Source organism: Panthera tigris, chromosome A3 (genome assembly GCF_018350195.1).
Source record: "Panthera tigris isolate Pti1 chromosome A3, P.tigris_Pti1_mat1.1, whole genome shotgun sequence".
NCBI classification, from domain to species: Eukaryota; Metazoa; Chordata; class Mammalia; order Carnivora; family Felidae; genus Panthera; species Panthera tigris.
In genome coordinates, this window is record NC_056662.1 from 69,640,788 (window position 1) to 69,663,598 (window position 22,811).

The 22,811-nt window shown below is 34.4% G+C and overlaps 1 non-coding gene across 1 annotated transcript; it reads right to left on the reverse strand.

Moving 5' to 3' along the window:
* Positions 1–18,460: 18,460 nt before the first annotated feature.
* On the reverse strand, positions 18,461–18,566 carry LOC122237478. The gene has a single exon (XR_006216092.1). It is a non-coding gene; the product is annotated as a U6 spliceosomal RNA (small nuclear RNA).
* Positions 18,567–22,811: the final 4,245 nt, after the last annotated feature.

Below are 22,811 nucleotides of genomic sequence, written 5' to 3' on the forward strand. Positions count from 1 at the left end.
ACAGGTGAGATGTTTCTAATGTTGTTATTTTGTTGTTGTTGTTGTCATCTGTGGGTAAAATGTAAAATTATTCCTATATATCTAATTTTGAAGCAATTTAACATTTGTCAGAGCATTCTAGTATTTTCCTAGAAAGGTAGAAACTAGTGTTAATTTCTCTCAAGTCACCTTAGGGAATATACCAATTTTAAAATACAGGAATGTGTGAAGGATTTTAACTCCTGCGCTTTCCTACCACTCAGAACAAAGGAGATAATTGTGAAATCAAGGTGGCTATTTATGAGCATGTCTGATTGGGAGAATTTCTGGCAACCCAAATATGGAAGATAAGTAATATCTCATGCCATAAACTGGTAAACATTTTGCAACAATGAAAATGGAAATGCATGATCACCATAAACAAATATATTTCCATAAGGTATTAAATATTAATGAGCATCGTAACATGGAAACTTGCTCCACACTAAAAATAAATGAAAAGTAAGTGATAAGATTTTTTGACTGAGAAGTGAATACAGAGACTCTGTGTTTACTGCTGCAATCATAGCTTGTGTTTTAACATTAGGAAATCAGTGTAAACACCTACTTTCTCAATTAACATTAAGGCAAAGTGGAGTCTGAGATACCCATGAATCGCCAGATTGACATGAATTTGGAAGGGGCTTTAACTGTATTAGTGTAAGTAAGTGAAGAAGAAACACAAGTTTATAATGGGGGGGTGGTTTGAGTTGCTACCCATCAAATATTTTTCTACTGAAGTTGGTAAATAATTGAAAAGAATAATAAGATTTATCACTCTGAGAGAATTTTCTATTTGCTGTGATGCAGGTAATCATTAGGAAGCCAATTTTTTCTACTGAAATAATGGTATTACCAGGGATAGATTAGATTACATGGTATTCTCAACTAAACTTAAGATTAATAATGAATTCCTCTAATCAATTATAGTATCATTGTTGTATAATTGGAATGCTACTGTTTAGTTCACAACTTATTTATTTTAAAAATAAATAAAACCCTTGATATTTGGTTTGTGGTTAAATGTCTCTAGCTGGTTTCCTTTATTTAAAGCAATATGAGCTTCCTAGTTACAAAAGTTGATGAATAGTTACTGAACATGCTGCTATATAAAACCCATTTTCAGCACAACTAGAGGAATTTCTAAATGCAAGGACATACAATGAAGTATAGGGTTTTGGACTTGGCGATAGACTGGAATAAACACACTGGAATTTAAATATAGAAAAATCCACATACTTTCCCATGAAGTTGACTAAGTATTTTCAGGAGAATAAGCAAACTCAGTATGTTACATAATTTCATTCTCTTTGAAAAAATCTTAAATACCACAAAGTTAAGCTACTTTCACAAGAGTATATAATTGTTCAGTAATCATAAGATAAAATGTGATTTTAATACAGTTACAAGCCATTAGAATAATAGTAATTATTAAGGTATCAAGCTATAGTAGAGAAGCACTAGATACTTGAGAATAGTGGTTAAGTTCTAAAGGATGCACCTGCTAGAGAGGTTTCACTGTGGGAACCCTGCAGTGTGTTTGATGGGCAGTGTTTTTAAATCTAGGGCAACGTTAACACCTGGGCATGTTCTGCCATGCTTACTCCCACCCCTCTTTCTCCAACAATGATGGAAAATCTTCCAGAAGAAGAATAGCAGCTACTGTAAGAAGCCTCTGCTTGGGAGTTTATCTCACTCAGTGATTAGGGGCATACTTGAGCCTGTGTTCATCATCTCCCTATAAGAACTTATTTCTCCTCCTATATGGAAACTTTGTCACTTTACCACCCACCCCCACTTCTAGTCAACCCCTTCCATTCTCAACTGCCAGACTCCAGGAAAGGATTTTTCTCATTCATTGGAATTTAGTTTTACACGTATTTCCTTGGGTCCCTGAAATCAGTTAATTTCTTTATACCAGTCCTGTTTAATTTCCTTTACTCTAGCTTTTGGGGGAAGGACAGGAGAGTTGTGTTCAAGTTAATGACATATTCGAAGCCTTGTTGTATCTTGCTCCATTTCAGCTATTTCTACCCTAGAAATATGTGGAAAATTTATTTTCTGTGGTGCATATTGAAATATTTTGTAGTTGGCTTTTTTAAAATTTTTTAACGTTTATTTATTTTTGAGACAGAGAGAGACAGAGCATGAACGGGGGAGGGTCAGAGAGAGGGAGACACAGAATCTGAAACAGGCTCCAGGCTCCGAGCCATCAGCACAGAGCCGACGCGGGGCTCGAACTCACGGACCGCGAGATCATGACCTGAGCCGAAGTCGGCCGCTTAACTGACTGAGCCACCCAGGCGCCCCTGTAGTTGGCTTTTTTAACACACCTTGTGTGATTTTATTTTATTTATGTTGTTTTTTGTTTGTTTTTCATTCTTATCACTTTAAAACTACTCCCTCTTTTATGGTTTCAAGCCTCATTATTTTTTCAGGGCTCTCTCCTTCTCCTCTAGTTTTTATGTTCACCATTCTTACCCAGTTTAGTTTATTTTTACCCTGCTACATCTGCTTAATATTGTTTTTCATTTACACACACACACACACACACACACATATATATATATAACATAATCACATATGTATACATGCACATATACACACAAATATATAATTATTTAAATATATAATCACACATACACAAACACTACTGACCCCAACTCTTTTAGCATTTCTGGACCCTGTTCCAACAATGGGGAAGAGGGCTCCACCACATACAACACCAAGCAATTCTCAAACACTCGCGGAGTATCTTAGAATTCAATTCCATTCTGACACTATCTGCCCAGAGATGCCATCAGATTGCACAGGTTAGGGATTCAGTCCTACAAGACTGCCCCCAGCCCCAACTTCAGATTTAAGTACAAGTCCCAGGCTGTTACCTATGCTTCTGACTGGCTATACATTGGAGGTTCCAATGACCTCCTCCTTGAGTTGTTAGAGTGGCTCATAGAACTCAGGGAAATGCTTAGGTTTATCAGTTTGTTAAAAGATATGATACAGAATATGAATCAGTAGCCAGGTAAGGAGACACATAGGCCGAGGTGTGGGAAAGGGCTTGGACCTTCCATGCCCCTTCCAGGAATACCATTCTCTCCCAGGTCTCCATAGGTTTAGCAACCTAAAAGCTCTCTGAACCTAGTCCTTTTCAGTTTTTATGGAGGCTTCATTGCATAGTCATGATTGACCAAGTCATTGGTCATTAGTTGATACAACCTCCAGCCTGTTTCAGCTGAAATGAAGATCAGAGAGTGGGACTGAAAGTTCCAATCATCTAACCACATTGTTGATTCTTCTGGCAACCAGCCCCACCTTTGGATGAGGTTCAAAAGTTGTCTTCATTAATAAAAAAAAACACCCACTCAACTTTAAGAGTCTAAAGCACTTTCAGGAACTGTGGATGAAGATAGAGAAATCTGAGAAATATATTTTGGTCATCTGAATGTTCAAAATATATAACGCTTATAAATCATATCACACACATACACAGAGCTAAGTATGTTAACAGTAAAGCAGTGGTAGATTTTAGATATACCCCATTGGAACTTCACAGGTTAGAGAAAAACACTTAACATTTTCATACCAAAAAAGAAAAAAAAGTTAGGGTTTCAAAATTACTTGTGAAGCAGAATTGACAAGAGTTTTATTTTTATAAGAGATTTATTCTTGCTGAAGGAAAAATGACAGTAAAATGGAGATGAACTAGACCCTAAATTATATTTGTGCACTTGATGGAGACATACCATTGAATGAGACTATAGGCAGTACTAGACAATTTAATTTTCTCTAGATCAAGGAGAGCGGACTGAAATGACTGACAAAGTCTGGTATGTACATGATATACATGAATAAGGTAAACACAACTGGGGAAATGATGAAGATTGCTTGGTATTGTGAGCAACTAAAAATCACATACTTCTCTACAAAATAATAATCTCAGCTCTAGCCTCCTGTGTTCCTTTGGGTCCCGTGTTGCCAGATCATATGATTTTTTCAAGAGCAGTTAGAGATCTGGAATTTGAAGTAAAATCTTCTGATTTTAAAAATCTTAACTCATCAAAAATAATAACCTCCACAACCACTCTGTAGGAAAGAACAGACGTCTCTGCTGGTTAGAAATGGCACATAGGCTGCCAATGTGTCACCTTCACTTTGTGTTTACATATACTTATGCCAACTCACACTTGTGTATTATTTTTCTCTGAGTTCAACATTTCACATGATTTATTTACATGTTCTAAATCCAGCCAAGGATATAGAATAGGTTATAAATAGACACAATCAAGATTAAAAGTTTACCTCTGGAATCCCGAAGATGATTTTTTAAGCGGCTTGGCACCTGAGAAGAGACACTGGATTCTGAATAACATGTTTTCTAGTTCTGGCTTTGTCATTCATTACTTTTGTTTACTACTCCAGGCAAATCTCTTAGCTTCTCCCAGTTTAATGCCTGCTTGATATATGTTGTGGGTTTAATGGTGTCCCACTCCACCCCCCACCCTCGCCAAAACATAAGCTGAAGTTCTCATTCTCAGTATCTATGAATGTGACCTTATTTGGAAATAAGGTCTTTGCAGACATAATCGAGTAAAGATTAGATCATATTAAATGACGATGGACCTAAATCCAATGACTAGTGTCCTTATAAGGAGAAAGAGATTTGAATACAGAGAACAAATAAAGAAGATGGCCATGAAAAGACAAAGAAATTGGGGGATACAGCTACAAGCCAAGGAATGCCGAAGAATGTTAGCAACCACCAGAAGCTCTGAGACAAAAATGGAACAGATTCTCTTGTAGAGTCTCAAGAAAGGACCAACTCTGCTGTCATTTTGATTTCAGACTTCTAGCCTCCCTGTGAGAGGATAAATTTCTTTTGTCTCAAACTGTGAGAAAATAAATTTCTTTTGTCTCAAACCACCTAGAATGTGATACTTTGTTTTTATAGCCATAGGAAACTAATACAGTATACATGATAAAAGTTTGGGAAAATATAGGTATAGAAGAACAAGTATAAGAGGCAATTTGCTAGATGATTTTACATATATATTACTGTAATTCATATAACAACCTTGAGACATAGGCATTCATTCATTCATTCATTCACTCATTCATTCCCTCTCTCTTGCTCTCTTGCTTTCTCATTGACTCTCTCACTCTCTCTCTCTCCATCTCCATATCTGTCTCTCAACAAAAAATTATAGATACTGATTGACTTATCCTGAAATGCACAGATTGCTTCTTGATGGAGTGATGACTAAGTCTGTCTAAGACTAAGGCCCATATTCTTGTTCACTGCACCATTCTGTTACAGTACTTAAACAACAGAAAGCTATTAAATACAGTATAAAATTATTATTCTGGAGTCTTCTTTAAGAGATTGAAGATAGGGAGAGAAAAAAATACCAAAATAGAAAAAGCAAGAATGCCTTATTGCATAATGCCTATTGCATTTTAACGTACTTAATCATATTAAGTAAATTCCTTCCTAATCTCAGGCTACTAATATTATTGAATTCCATCAAATGCTATTTCAACATAGTTTTATACAATCATATAATTTCTCTCCCTTCCTCTATTAATGTGATTAATAACACTGGTTAATTTTCAAATGTAAATCAGTCTTAAATTCTTGGCATACACCCTACTTGTTCCTAATAATGACTCTTTTATTAATTTTGTTTGGGAATATTTTAGGTAGGATTTCTACACATAAATTTCTGAAAGATAATGGCCTGTAATTTGAGAACAAAGTAATGTTATCCTTTTAAAATAAAATGGGAAATGTTCCTGGTTTTTGTTTGTTTGCTTGTTTGTTTTTCTCATGCTTGGTAAAATATTTGCCAGAGAAGCCATCTAAACTAAGACTTTCCTTTTTTTTTATTCATTCATATAGGATGCTTAAAGATCTTTCATTTTCCCTAGCATTAGTAATGATTAATTCCTCTCTTTTTACCTTCATAACTCATAGTTATTAAATTCAATCATCTTTCCTAAGAGTCAAGGTTTGTTGACTTTTTCCTGTGTATTTGTTTTCCATTTAATTGACTTGTGCCTTTAAAAATATTTTATTTTCTTTAGGTTTAATGCACTTTTTCTAATTTCTAGCTACGTTCTTAAGATGGTTATTTACAATATTGTCACTCTTCTTTTTAAATATCTTCTTTAAGATTATACATTTCCCTCTTAGCATGACTTTAGCTGCACCTGCAAATTTTGATATGTGCAATTTTCATTATGATTTGCATAAAAATTGTATTTTCAACATCTGTAATTGTAATTTTTCTTTTGACCCATAGATACATAGAAGTACATGACTTAACTTTCAAACATTAGATATTTTCTTCATAATGTTATGCATCAAAAGTCATATTCAATATGATATCAGTTCTTTGAAATGTGTTGAAACTTACATTAAGGGCTTATACATGTTAATTTTTTAGGTGTTACACATACATTTGAAAAGAATGTTTGCTTCATAGTTACTGTGCATAAATGCTAAATGTTGTCAATTAGATCAAGTTTATTTACCATGTAATTCATATATATATCCTTTATGTTCTATAAATTACTTTCATATATTTTTATAATATAATTTCAATATTTAATTTTTTGTCTTTATATATTTGTATAATTTATTGAATAAAAAATATAATTGTTCTATATTCTTGGAAGATGAATGGTTTAATCAGTATTCTATATCCCTTTTCATCTCTAGTAATGCTGCTAGCCTTAAAGTTTGTTTTGTCAGATATTAGTGTAGCTAAGTTAGTTCTTATAATAAGGTATATCTCTTTTTATTATCCTTTTACTATAACCTTTCTGCATGTTTATATTTAACATTCTTCTCTATAAATTGTATTTGGTTAAGTTTCAAAATTCTTTATGACTTTCTTTGTCTTGGAGTTATTTGCCTATTTACAGTTACTTCCTGATATATTTGGGCATAAACCAACTATCTTCCTACTTATTTTGTAAGTATCCTTTTTTATTTTTTTCTTTCCCTCTCTTTTGTTGCATTTATCAACTTAGTGAATTATTTGTATTATTTAATTTTCCTCCTTTATCAGTTTTTGGTGGTTTCCTAGGATTCCAGCATGCATGTTTGACTTACCAGAACCAAACATAAATTAGTATTTCCAGGACAAGGCACAGGCTTTTGACTTCTCTAACTGCCTTGCCCCTTTATGGCTTTGGAGTTACTGTTGTCTCGTATTAGAGTTCTACATTGTAATACCCATAATAAATTACTATTATTATTTTATAGGTCAATGTTTATTTATAATTAGCCACATACTTAACTTTTCCATAGCTTATCATCCCTTCCTTCTTTTACTTGTTTCATTGGATTTATTTTTCTCTGTATGAAAACTTTCTTTTGTTATTTCATTTACTATAGATGTAATGGTGGCAAAAAATCTCAGATTTTGTTTCAATATGCTGATTTTGCCTTTGCTTTTATTTATCTATCTATCTATCTATCTATTTATTTATCTATTTATAAATTTTGATGTTTAGTTGTTTTTGAGAGAGAGAGAGAGAGAGAGACAGAGACAGAGACAGAGCATGAGTGGGGCAGGGGCACGGAGAGAGGGAGACACAGAATCCGAGCTATCAGCACTGAGCCTGATGTAGGGCTCAAACTCACAAACTGTGAGATCATGACCTGAGTTGAAATTGGACACTTAACCGACTGAGCCACCCAGGCACCCCTTGCTTTCGTTTTTAAAAGAAACTTTTCCTTTGTAGAAAATTCGCATTTGGAAACTTTTTTTCCTTTGAGCATTTTGAAACTATCATCCTAATATTTTCTAGCTTCCACTAATTATGGCATATTGACCACTGCCAAGTAATCTTGCTGGTCCTATAAGGTAATGTGTATTGTTAGCCTCAGTGATGGATTTAAGAATTTTATTCTGGTTTGGGGCAGTTTTACTATCATTTTCTAAGGTGGGATTTAAGGGGGCACCTGAGTGGCTCAGTTGGTTAAGAGTTCAGTTTCGGCTCAGGTCATGATCTCAAGGTTCATGAGTTCAAGCCCCATATCAGGGTCTGTGCTGACAGCTCAGAGCCTGGAGGCTATTTCAGATTCTGTGTCTCCTTCTCTCTCTGCCCCTCCCCTGCTCACACTCTGTCTGTCTGTCTGTCTCTCTCTCTCAAAAATAAATAAACTCTATAAACACACACACACACAGAAAGAAAAAAAAAGTGAGATTTAAGATCTCCTTAAATCTGTGACCTGATATCTTTCATCAATTTTGGAAAATTTTTGGCCAGTATCACATGTTGCTGAATCAGTGATTTCTCCTCTTTGTTGCTTGAACTGCAATTTCAAGTATATTAGATAATATCCCCACATTCTATATGTCTCAAGTGATTTTTTTAATTTCTAATTTCTGTTATATTTTTGATGTTTTAGTCTTGACATTTTTCTATTGACTTATATGTAGTCCACTATTTTTTTTCTTCTCCTGATTCTAACCTACCCTATTTAAATTTTTTCAAGTGGTTGTAATTTTTCCAGTTGTACAATTGATTATTCTATGATTCTAGTTTTCTATAATGAAATTCTTCATTATATTATCTATTTTCTTAACATATTAATCACAATTATTTCAAATTCTATTTCTGATTAACTTCAATATTTGAATCCCGTATTATTTTACTTGAGCTTCCCTTTTTAAAGTCTTTTTTTTGTGTGTCATTTGGTTTTGTTTGTCAAATGCCTGGTAATTTTTTATTGAATGCCTTTTTTGATTTCTTAGCCTTTCACCTAAGGGAAATATCATGTAAATAACAGCACAGCATACTGTCAGTCTAATCAAAATGTACTTAACTATTGGTCCATATCATTGACCATCATCTCTTGGCTGCTTCATTTTCTCCTTGAGACTTGTTAATATTTTCAAGATTTTTCTAGCTGTGCTTGGTGGTCCAAGTAGAACTTCATGGAATGTCCATTCTCTATATTATTAAAGAAAATTTATGACATGTCAAGGGAGGGATTTGTAAATTACAGATGGAAAGATGTCAGGACATGTTTGTATATGGCCTTATTCCTTTTTTAAAATTTCTTTAATGTTTATTTATTTTTGAAAAACAGAGAGAGACAGAGCATGAGCAGGGGAGGGGTAGAGATAGAGGGAGACACAGAATCTGAAGCAGGCTCCAGATTCTGAGCTGTCAGCACAGAGCTCAACGCAGGTCTCAAACCCAGGAGCAATGAGATCATGACTTGAGCCCAAGTCAGACACTAACTGACTGAGCCGCCCAGCCACCCCAGGCCTTATTTTATTCTTCATGCAGGAGGCACAGAGGGTAGAATGTATGTCCTGATGGAATAGATAGCTTTCTGCAGAATTTCACCTTCTAACAGTAAATTAATCTCATGTGCAAATAGTCATGCTTTTCATTATGTTTGCAAATTTTCAAACATTTTAAAGTCATGCAAATGTAGTATTGTTATCCAATGTGTAAATTGTTAATGTATGTCTGGGTGACAGTACATAGAAATATTTCCTCTAATGTGTAAACCATGAATGCATTTGACTTCAACACATAAACATAATTTTTATATGACATTACCATGGCTATAAGCACTAGGCTTTATTCAAAAAGCATTCAATTAAGTAACAGTGAGCATGCATTTTCCCATTTTCTATTGCTTTAGTCCTCAAAGTAATCTAGGGAATTCTCACCATAAAAATGTAAATGACTTCGTAAATATTATCTCTAGAGTAGAGAGATTCGAGAATAACCGTGTCCAAAGATATGGAGAGGATATTTTAAAATGTTCTGCTTATTGGTACTGTCTTGCATGGGAAGGGAGGCAAGCCTATGACTTCTACTTCCTGAGGACAGTCTGTATGTCTAGCTTGTTTGCCTCTGTCTCCTTAGTTCAAAGTGTCTCAGACAGTGTCTATCACAGTGTCTACCATATGGTAGGGACACAGTCAATATTTGTTTAATAAATGGATAAATTGGAGAATAATCTTTAAACATGAAAGAGTATTAGTTAAATTCAGGGTAAATATAAGCAAAATAGTATATAAATAAGAATGTCAATCTCCCCTTATTAAATTGCCAGAAAGCCTCGAGGCAAAAGAAAAAAATTCCATATCCTTAAATATTAAGGAATTGTTAGAACTTTGTCATTTACTTTGCTGAAATGAACTAGGTTCTTGGTCTAAGGTTCTACTTTCTTAAATGAAGATAAACTCTACATAGTATATATGATATTGTCATACAAGTTAATGATAAAAATATTTTCAACAATAATGGAACCAGCAAAATTCTGGAGAATTTACTGTAGTACTCTTCCTCATTTTTTGAAAAAGCATTTCAAATAATATAATTATAAAGCTTGAAATGACCTAACATAGTCTTCCTGCTCATTTCTCCACCACTGTGTAGGGTAGTAACATAAATACTTTTAAAAGGTATCAATTTCAATTTTTAATGTCCCTAAAATTTTACCATATAAAATTGATGCAATTTAGAGCCTTGTAATCCTTATTAATTCAAAAAATCTCCTTTTAGATTCCAACCCCGAAATTTTTCCACAGACATTAGGATATGAATATATTTCTAAAAGTGGAAACTATTACAATGTTTTGTCTGTAAGCAAAACAATCTCATTATATAAAAAAGTTAAACAATGTACTTTTTTATAATGAGTTAAAAGCACCCACACCATATTTCGGGAGATAATCTCAATCAACATACTGGTGACCATCACCGCTGCTTATTTTACTCATCTAAATATTCTCTTTTTCTTTTGGGGCTTTTAAGAAATTACCACCAACACGTCACTTTTTTTTTACTTCTACAACTAACCAAATCCTGACTCGCTTAACTGTGCTCAAAAGGTACTTTAAGTTTGTTTTATTTTTCAGATTTAAGTTTAAGTTTTAACTTTATTTTTTAGATTTTGTATCCCTTTATATGCTGCAAACCTAAGCTATGTTTGAACAATTTTCTGAGGAGCCCTGTATAGGCTTTAAACAAGCTGTTTTCATCTAATGAAGACAATAGTGCATGGGGCACCTGAGTGGCTCAGTGGGTTAACTATGTTGACTCTTGACCTGAGCCCAGGTCATGATCTCATGGGTTTGTGAGGTTGAACCCTGCATCAGGCTCTGCACTGACAATGCAAGACTGCTTTAGGATTCTCTGTCTCCCTCTTTCTCTGCCCCACCCCTACTCATGCTTGCTCTCTCTTACATAAATAAATAAATGAATAAATAAATAAATAATCAAACAAGCAAACAAACATAAAAAAAAGCATACAGTAATGAAACTCTGTAATGGTGAAAAAGCCAGTATGACAAAATCTGCTTCTATGAATATATGTCACAACAAGTACTGAGTAGGCCATCAAATACTTGGCTTGGGTTTCCTCTTGGTCATAGGACTTCAAAAACGTTTTCTTTGTAGAAACTTTTCCACCAAAAATATAATAATAGCAATAGAGTAGAACCTTTGAAGACATAGATTGTTGATGAGAACTATTATTTAATCAACTCAGTATTTTTATTATATGCCCAAACCTGAATATAGGCATTCCAATTCAGCTTGATATATATATATATATATTTTTTTTTTCTTTATGCATCCTCCTCCCTACCTTATTTCATTTTTAGTACATTAACTGATTAATTTAAAAAAGTGATTGGCATATATTTTAGGGCACTTCTACTTCCATTTCAGTCTAAGAAAACAAGTTCATTTGGCTTCATCACAGAATGGATCTGATTAAATTTGGGGAGCATGGTTGGTCCTACCTTTAGGCAGAAACATATTTGCCCAGAATATATAATTGGAAGAAAAGAACCTTTCATGCTTTCCTGTTAACATGCTTTTAAATAATTGGGGTAAGTCCATTCCACACAATGCAGAGGGGCCGAAACTAGGGTAAGGCATTTGCCTCGGGTACAAAAATTAAAGGGGTACTGAAGAGTTCAGTAGTCAAGATAAGCAACATTTTAATGTAGTATTTAAGGAATAAAATTAATGAAAAATTATCCATGATTGATTGAAAATAATTTTATTTTTTTAACGTTTATTTATTTTTGAGACAGAGAGAGACAGAGCATGAACGGGGGAAGGTCAGAGAGAGAGGGAGACACAGAATCTGAAACAGGCTCCAGGCTCTGAGCAGACAGCACAGACCCCGACGTGACCCCGACGTGGGGCTCGAACTCAGGGACCGCGAGATCATGACCTGAGCTGAAGTCGGACGCTTAACCGACTGAGCCACCCAGGCGCCCCTAGAAAATAATTTTAAAGAAAGACAGAATCAGCACTACTTAACTATTAACTTCTTTTACTTCAGTTCCAATATGGTTTGGCACTGTATTTTATCCTGCTTTTCTTATTTTCTTTTTTTAAATCGCCCTTTAATTTTTGCACCGAAGGCAATTGCCTCACTCACCTTATCCTATACCTGTCCCAGCACTGGAGGCTTTCCTTTGTTAGTATTGAAAGAAGTAAAAATTTAAGAAAACACAGTGAAAATTCAAGCCACACAGTCTTTTTTTTCCCCTTTCTATTGTCAGATCTTTATGATGTGCATCTCAGACTCTAAAACTGGAAATTACTTATTTAAAGATATTTACTATCATCCTAGAACCATCCCTTCAACCAGATTCTTACTGAATATATGTAAGGGAGCTGGGGCGCCTGAGAGGCTCAGTCAGTTAAGCGACTTCCGCTCAGGTCATGATCTCACGGTTTGTGAGTTCAACCCAGGCGTCAGGCTCTGTGTTGACAGCTCAGAGGCTCTTAGAATTCTGTGTCTCCCTCTCTCGTTGCCCCTCCCCTGCTCGTGCTCTGTCTCTCTCTCTCTCATTCTCAAAAATAAATAAACATTAAAAAATATATATGTGTAAGGGACGTATATACTTCTAGGAATCTGCACTTTAAAATAAATACCAAGTAATTCTGTTGCAGGTTGTCCAAGGATAATTCCTGGAAAAATTCTTGGCTAGACTCTAACAGCTGTTCATATTGCTTATGTCTCTCTTGACAGAGCAAAGTTTTCTTAAGAGTAACGACTTGGTTTAAAAAAAAAAAAAAAGAAAAGAAGGGGTGCCTGGGTGGCTTAGTCCGTTAAGCACCTTCTTCAGCTCAGGTCATAATCTCATGGTTTTTGAGTTCAAGCCCTATGTTGGGCTCTGTGCTGATAGCTTGGAGCCTGGAGCCTGCTTCAGAGTCTCTGTCTTCCTCTCTCTACCCCTCCCCTGCTCAAGCTCTGTCTCTCTCTCTCAAAAACAAATAAACAGTAAAAAAAAAAAAAAAAAAAAAAAAAAAAAAAAAAAAATTGAATGGAAGAGAAAAGAAAAAAAAAAAGAAAGAAAGAAAAAGAAAAGTGGCCAGAAACTGTGTCTGGTTGTGTTCAATACAATGCCCCTCTCCCCTGCAATGTGGCATTTTTATGTGTTTTTATGTTTTAATGGGGCTTTCACAGCTATGTAACTTTTATTAAGTTGGGCAGTTTGGAAATTTAAAGTAGAATCTATTTGGCATTCTAAAAATGTTAGTAATTGGTGAATCCCATGCCTAGTTGATCTGGATTTAATTTTATATGCTTTGTAGGAAATTTACCATTTAAATTATTTTTACATTAAAAAATCGGAATAAGAATACATTGTATGTCATTATATAATGTAGATCTATGTGCTTATAAATGTACCTACATCCTACAATGGGAGTCTTAATATTTTCCTGTAATCTCATGAAGATTTAAATGTACATTTTCTAACTTCTACCTCTTTTCATATTGTGTCAGTTTATTAGTGTTATGATAATCAGGTTCCAGGAACTAGACATATTGAAACCACCTGGACTGTTCACTAACATACAGATTCCCAACCCTGCTCCACTATATAATAATTGGAAATTTCTAAGAATGGAGCCTAGGAATCTGTATTTTTTGAAATTATTTTATGTTTATTTTTATTTTTTTTAATTTTTGACAAAGACAGAGCATGAGTGGGAGAGGAACAGACAGAGAGGGAGACACAGAATCCGAAGCAGGTTCCAGGCTCTGAATTGTTAGCACAGAGCCCGACACAAGGCTCGAACCCACGAACCATGAAATCCTGACCTGAGCTGAAGTCGGATGGTTAACCGACTGAGCCACCCAGGCGCCTCTAAGAATCAGTATTTTTAACGTTCTTCCCCAAATAATTCTGCTGTATTCTAAACCCTAAACCTTAAGTATTACTAGGGTGTTAATCTTTCTGTTTGTGATATATATATATGTTTTCATGTAGCACACTGTATGTTTTTCAGTGTGGTAGTTTGGTGTAAGGGTTCAATCTTCCAAGCAGCTCTGCCCATTTGCTAATTGGCCTCCAAATGCAGAGGAATGTGTGTCTGCTCTTCCTCATTTCATGAATAGCAAGATAACAGAATAGCATGGTCAATAACAAGAGTCATGGCTGAGAAAAACCTGTAATTCAGATTTCTCTCTGATGCTTTTTCTGGGGTGTTTATGTTTTATGTTTTATGTTATATCTTTATAGCTGTGTCTGCATGGGAGCTGACATACAGAGCCAGACCAATAATCCATCTGGTTGTATATAACAGCATTCTTGCTCTAGAAATGAACCTAAGAGGAGGTACAGGAAAGACATATTCTTAATTCTTTTAGTACAAGTATCGATTACTTATAGATTTGTTTCCTGAAAGAAAAAATATTTAAATTTTGACCAACTTCACCAACACAAGATCAGTTCCATGAGCACACTGTCAACCTTAGATGATATAAGACAGCACTTCCATTCATGTATCTGTTTATATGCTCTGAACCATTCCTTATCCCCTCCCTATCTCTCTATCTTTATATTTCTCTCCTTCTCTCTCTTTCTCTCTGTGTCCATTCATCTTCCTAACTTTTGACTACATCCTCAATCACTTTCCTTTCCAAATTGCAATTTCTATTTTACTTGTTGACTTCACATACTATTCAACACATTTAACACACTTTCTGATGCCAAAGTTTCACATTGCCCTCAGCAAAGTCAATAAATACCATTGACATACCAGAGTCATATGTCCAGGAACTAGTGTCTTCCCTATGGAATTCAAGTTTACAGAAATCAGCTAGATAACCACACAGAAGTCTCATCTGCAAATCAGAGCCTCTATAGGTAACACAAGAGCATTGGCAAATGCTTCTTAATAGCAATATTAATAGCACAGTTATGTTTGGAGCCACAATGTCTTTGCATTATTAAAATTCTTACTAGATAATTTTCATGAACAGGCTTAACAACATCAGAACAATAAGAGGATATCCCTAGAATACCAGGGTCTTGTGGTACAAAATAAATGGTGTCATTTAATGCCAGCCCTCACGAATGCTGAAGGAATATATATGACTCAGAATCACCATGCCCTCATCTTACTTCTTGAAATATTGGTGGCAGCTCATTAACTGTCTCATATCAGCAAGAATTTCTTTTTATGAGATATACAATTGTTCATGACAACATACCATCATAAGCCATTTATAAAGATACTCAGGATGTTTGATTATTGGATGAAACATATTTAGCCTAATGCATGAATATGGCCACATGAGTGATTTTTTGTCTTTTAATGGTTCAATTACCTAGGAACCTTAGTTACTGCTCTGGATGAAAGACTAACTTCTGAATCTTGGAAACTAGCAACCACTCTAGTTTTAGCACCCACATTAGTTTCTCATTGTCCTTGATACCAGGCATTCTGATATTAGTATTCAGAAGGGAGCTCAGTATCTTGGAAAATGTGCACTAGCCACTGTCTCTTTGGTTCTCTTGTCAGGCAGCTTAAAGGTTAACTTGGATTCTCCACCCCCAGAATAAGACATTCTGTCTGTTTATATCACACCTGGCTTTAAAAAAAAAAAAAAAAAAGCCCAGTGATTAAGAAAAAACTATTATTCAAATTCAGATATATACAAAAATAAGATTAAAAAATTCCATTTTCCTTCACTCCAATAATCATCAATCCATGGACAATCTTATTTGTTCTGACCAGTTTTACATTATAGTTCCCTACACTCTAGTGTAACATGTTTCTGTCTCCTCTGCATCTCATATAAATTAGAGGTGAAAGCTAGAAATTTGATTAGATTGAAGTTAGACAGTTTTGAAATACTACTTTATAGGTGGTATTTATTATATGTTTTGTTCAAGAGATGCGTAATAGCTGTTTGTTCTTTTTTGAGTCATGTTGGCAATTGATGATCCTTGCTTAAGTCTGTTGTTTGATTAGTTGTAGAATAGTGATAGTCTAATTGATTCAATATTTATGAATTTTGTAACTGAAATACTCATATAAAGAGAAACTTTCTCTTATCAACTATTTGGTTACCCTGAATTACAGTTCATATAGGAAATGCTAGACAAATGCTTGTTTCCCTTCTTTCTTATGTTTAAAAAATAATGAGCTAATTTCTATCATCATAACATCAACATCATAACATCAGTGTGTTATTTTTCCTCATTTAAATTTTGCTTGTTGTCAATATCTTTATGAGCTGTGTTTAAATATCTTAATGAATCTGTTCTATTGCTGTTATTATGCTTGTCAATGCTCAAATTTTATCAGCTTTGACTACTGGGAGTCTATTTAGGTTGGTTATTAATTTTTTTCTCCATAACTCTGGTATTGTTATTTTCCTTGTTCTATAAGTTTTTCTCATAATATTTTTTATCAAACAATGATGACAATGGGCCATATGTTATTTCATGATAGGTAGGGAATGGCGATAATATAATTCTAAAATATTTAAGAATGATAATATTCTGATTTTATCAATTCTTCTTTTATTAGTTGAAGATACACATTCCCCATCAACTCTTTGAATATCTTAATTAATAATGTGTACTAGAAAGGCAGGATAAATATATTTTTAAATGTATTTTTATTTGCTGATATTTTATAATATTAGTTGGTTTTCTTTAAAAGGTCCCATAAGTGAAATGGAAGAGTAAATCATTGATATTAACATTTCATCCTACCTGTGTCTACATCCTATTTATGTTACGTTTCAGTTAATTTTTAGTGTAAGCATAATGTTCTTCTCTTTCTTGACTTTGGGCTCAGTCATGAGACTTACTTTGGCTAAAGGCATGTTCGCAGCCATGAAGAGTTAAGTAGCTTGACATGTGCTTGTGTAGTTGGGCTTTCTTTCTTGCCTTCTGTCATTGTCATGAGAAGAACATTTTCATCAGTCTGCTGCTGACCCACGGAGGATGGCAGAAATATAGAGGACCCCATCTTCTGCTTGGAGTCAATCCCAGACAAAACCATTCTAGAACACCTGATCTCCCGGCACCCCAGACACACGAGAAAGAATCTATGATTTTTGTTTAATCCACTGAGTTTGAGGGTGTTTTATTTCATAAGATAGTAGTGGTGATAGATGAGGGATATAATGACTAGTGAGGATTCTATACTATCATGAACTGATAGTTCATGTTGTTAGTGGTACTCCTATATTCTCCAACAAAGAGTCCATGAATTCTCAAGCTTCTTAAGTCACAGAAAATATTATGTTTATCAAACGGAATTAATGAAAGCAATGATATTAATGAATATTAATGAAATATATTAAATGTTAATATATTAAATGTAAAAGTTAAATTATAAGCCTTGTAGATTAAAATAAAGGAGAAAATCTATACAACCCTGGTCTAGCAAAAGATTTCCCAGAAAACAAAAAAGTAAAAAACAAAAAGCAGTATGCATAAAAGAAACCTTGATAAGTTGGACTTCATTCAAATTAAAATCTTCTATTCTTTAGAAAATGGCACTTAAAAATGAAATTTAAAGTTATAGACCATGAGAAAATATTTATGTCTATTGACAAAAGACTTATACTCAGAATTTATAAAACATTTTTAACAACTCAATGGTAAGAATACAAATAACCCAGATAAAACATGGGCAAAAGACTGGAATAACTACTTCACCAAAGAAGTCATATGAATGTCCAAAGAGCAAATGGAAATATCTTTCACATCATTAGTCACCAGAGGAATGACAATTAAATCAAATGAGACACCAAAACGCCTCCATTATAATGGCTGCAGTACCAAGTGTTGGAGAGAATGTGGAGCAACTAGAATTGCCATGGTTGAAGTGGAAAGTAGTACAACCACTTTCAAAAACTGTCATTTTTTTTTTACTGCAAGTTTGTACGTTTTGACTCCTTATACCCATTTGGCCTACCCCCAACCTTCCACTTTTGGCTATAACCAATCTGTTCTTTGTATCTAACTAGATTTTGGGGGGGATCCTTGCTTTTTTTGTTTGTTTGTTTTTGTTTATATTCCACACATTGGTGAGATCACATAGGATTTGTCTTTCTCTTATTTCATTTAACATAATGCCCTCAAGGTCCATCCATGTTGTCACAAATGTCAAGATTTCATTTTTTTTTTTAACTGTAGAACGCTCCACGAATGTTCATGTCACCCTTTCACGGGGCCATACTAATCTTCTCTGTATCGTTACAATTTTAATATATGTGCTGCCGAAGACAGCACTAGATTTCATTCTTTTTTATGAATGAATAATATTCATAAAAATATCTCACATAATATTCAAATATACATCTCACATAGTAATATCCATGGATATATGTTTCTGTATCTGGGCTATATTATAAATATGCTCCAATGAACAATGGGGTTGCACGTATCTTTTTGAATTAGTGTTATTCATTTCTCTGGATAAATACCTAGCATTGAAACTGATGGATCATATAATACTTTCATTTTTAAGTTTTTGAGAAACCTCCACAGTGTTTTCCATAGTGGTTACACCAATTGCATTCCCACCAGGAGTGCACAAAGGTTCCCTTTCTCTACATCTTTGCCAACACTTGTTATTTTTTATCTTTTTGAAAATAGCCATTCTAACAAGTGTCAGGTGATAGCTCATTGTGGTTTTAATTTGCATTTCCCTGATGATTGGTGATGTTCAGCATCTTTCCAGGTACCTGTTCAACATCTGTATGTCTTCTTTGGGAAATGTCTATTCAGATCCTCTGCCCTCTTTTTTTTAATGTTTTTTTTTTATTTGAGGGAGAGAGAGAGAGAGAGAGAGAGAGAGAGAGAGAGAGAACAAGTGGGAGAGGGGCAGAGAGAGAGGGGAACAGAAGAACCGAAGCCAGCTTGGTGCTGACAGCAGACAGCTCTCTGTGGGGCAGCAGACAGCCCTATGTAGGGCTTGAACTCACGAACTAGGAGATGTTGACCTGAGTCAATGTCAGATGCTTACTGACTGAGCCACCTAAGCACCCCTCCCCTACCCACTTTTTAATTATGAATCTTTCTGTTGAGTTGTGATTTCTTCTATATTTTGGATATTAACCCTCTTTCATACATATCATTTTCAAATATTTTCTTCCATCCAGTAGGTTGCCTTTTAATTTTTGTTGGTAGTTCCCTTTGCTATGTAGAAGAAGCTCTAAGTTTGAAGCAGTCCCACTTGTTTGTTTTTGCTTTTGAGGTCTTTATTTTTTATGTCAAATTCAAAAAATCACCACTAAACCTATTTTTATTTTCTAGGGAATTGGCTATACTGAACTTTTTAATGTGATAAGCATGACTCAATTTTTAAAAATTACCTAATAGCAAAAAAAATAGTCAACCAAATATTGTAATGAACATTTATTGAGTGCCTTTTTCTATCCCAGGACTATTCTAAAAACATAACTTCCATCATCTCTTTTAATCTTTGTGACAGTATTATAAAGTGATGCCATCACCATGTGCTTGGCAGGTCTTGAGCAGAGTACATGCTGGTTAAGTACATTTTGAATAGATTATCCCCACTTTGTGGATGAAGATGCTAAAGCTTTGAGGGGCTAAGTCACTTGTCCAAGGCCCACTCACTGTCAGTGATAGAGCCAAGTCTCAGACTCCTATCAATCTGCAGACAAGATTATACTCTCAGCTCCAAAGCCTAAGATTCTTCTCATGTCTGACAAGTCAAGTAGATATTCTTTTTTTTTTTTTTGAACACTTCTCTATCATCAATGATATGAGAACAATTTGTCCCTTCCTTTAAAGGAACAGGTTAATCTCTAGCATTTGCTCTAAAATTGCTAGCCTTGCAAATAGTGTCAAATGTCATTTAGCCACAAGCATTCTATTTGGGCTGTGCTGTGCATATTTTATGAAGTTGTTCCTACTCTTTCTTCAGCCCTTAAATCAGTAGAGAAGGTAAATTAGGAAAGTATTACCAATTGAATGCCAAAATTGAGAAATGGTTAAGAAGTCTTTCCTCCTGAAGTGGCTGGAGCCATAACAAATTCTTACCATTTTGAAAAAGTGGGGTTTGGAATAAGGAAGAATATAGAGTCACAAAGTTTGTGTTTGATTTCCTGTGAGGAAGTCTGGTTCTCTGTCTACAGTTATGAAATTCAATGTATAATTGCAGTAAAACTATGACTATGCAATGTTTGGAAATTCTACTGAGTGAATTGAAGCAGTCTGGACATGTATGAAAAAAGTTAAATATGTAGGGATGGTTCCAGAGCTAGAGCCAGATTCTGCAAGGGAACTCTTTCTCAAAGAATACAGCATCTATCTTAGGATATCTATGGGCGGACATAGTACTGTAGCTTTATAATTTGTGTGTGTGTGTGTACAAATTATAAATGGTTATACTTTAATATATTGTAACATTGCATATATATACATATATATAAGCTCATAAACATATATGTAATACTTTAGAGACAGTGCTCATATAAGAGCCAGGTGCTTTCATGCCCATGGCCTCATTATAATTCATATCAACACCATAGTGTTGACTTCTTTAAAAAAGAGAGTCTCCACTTCATAATCCCAAAGCAGTTTTTAACAATTACAAGGTTATTTTTATATTTATTAACTTCCCTTATAAATATTGAACCTAAAAAAATCCACGAAAAAAATGGAAATTTTCTCTCAACTAAGTAAGAATATCAGAATATGAAATAAGAATACCTGTACATGACATAGCAAAAAGGGAAGAGGGGCAAATCACTTTTCTTAATGTGTTTTTTTTTCTGTTATGGTAGTAACAAATAATAACAAAATACTAAGAATTCATTACTGTGGCATTATTATAATGAAAAGATCTAGCTATTGCCCTGTCTTGAATTTTGTTCATATCAAAGTTGTACTACATTTTAACAGTAGGAAGCATATTGGCTATATTATTACCATTCATAATTGAAAAGGTCAAAGTAGAAATACCAATAAGGCCTAGATTAAATACACAAATAAGTACTCAAAAAAGGTGAGGACACTAAATTTGGAATCCTGGACAAGAATTCCCTACTTCTGCTTAGATTCTCTTCATTCAGTCAGGAGCAGAAAACTGGCTGTCTCCCCAATAGCTGTGAAAGGCAAGCTTAGTATCATTGTAATAGACAAGTCTCTCACATTTTAAATTGGTAAAATTTAACAGTTCCACTTGTACCCTCTTCAAACTCTAAAGGAAATATCATTCCACAATGAAATGTTTTGCATTTACTTCTCACATTTGTGTTGGATTTAAAAGCATGTCCTAAGTTTGTTAAATTTCAAGATTTCAGGGATGAAACTGAATCATTTCTATAGGAAATAAACTAAAAGTCTCAGAATCTTGTCTTTTACCTAGCTCTTTTATAAAAATATAAATCTTCAAGGAAAAGACTTTTCTTTTATTCCTCTGAATTCATTAACTTAATTTTAGATTAATAATAAAGGAACAATAAATAGCATTTTGGCTCGTTTGTTCATTTTATAAAATTTAAATCATTGTTTTTAATTATAACATACAGTAATCACTTATTCCAGAATTAACTTATCATTTTTTTAAGTTTATTTATTTATTTTGAGAGAGAGAGAGTGTGTGTGTGTGCATGTGTGTGAGTGAGAGAGGGGCAGGAAGAAGAGGAGAGAGAGAATCCCAAGCAGGCTCTGTGCTATCGGCACAGAGCCCAGTGTGGGGCTCAAATGCACCAACCATGAATCATGACCTGAGCCAAAATCAAGAGTCAACACTAAACCAACTGAGCCACCCAGATGCTCCAACTTATAATTTTGCAATATCCCTGAGATCTCCTTTGTAGATATCATTAAATTATAAAAGTGAAACAAAGTTCTTATCTGAGGACAAAATATAGCTACTTATTGGAGTGGTATAATAGTAACAAGTAGGCTGGGTTATTTAAAACTCATTTTGAATAACAAATATTATAACATACTCTGCATTTCCATTGTTTGTCTTGTCGTCCTGGTGCTAGCTCATATTGTGGGAGTAGAATGAATAATGTCAGCAGGCATAATGAAGTGTACTTTTCCAAGAATAATCATCACACTCATTCTTGGTTTAAATAAAAATTGCTTGAGATCTTAAATAAATGTATTTAAGAATCATCTGGGTAGCAAGTTCAAAATGTAGATTTCTAGGCTCCATGCCCATAAATTTTGTGTAGAGGGGCAGGAACATGAATTTTAAAATAACATACACCCCAGTGACAAAAAGGAAGGTCCAGCCCACACATGAGAGTTATTGTCTTCAGGCTTCCTCCAATCCTGAATCTCTTTTTCTCCCTATGACTGCTAGCAACGTAACACACTTGGCATGAATAGGTAAGCTGTATTCTCCTGGGTGTTACTGCTCCATTTATAGAACCTGTTAAGATTTATCCAGTACGTAGATGGCAGAGGGATGATGAAAACTGAAGAGCTTTGCAGAGTCATTCTAAGTTCCATGTCTTTTAAATAACACTGATAAATTATACACAATTC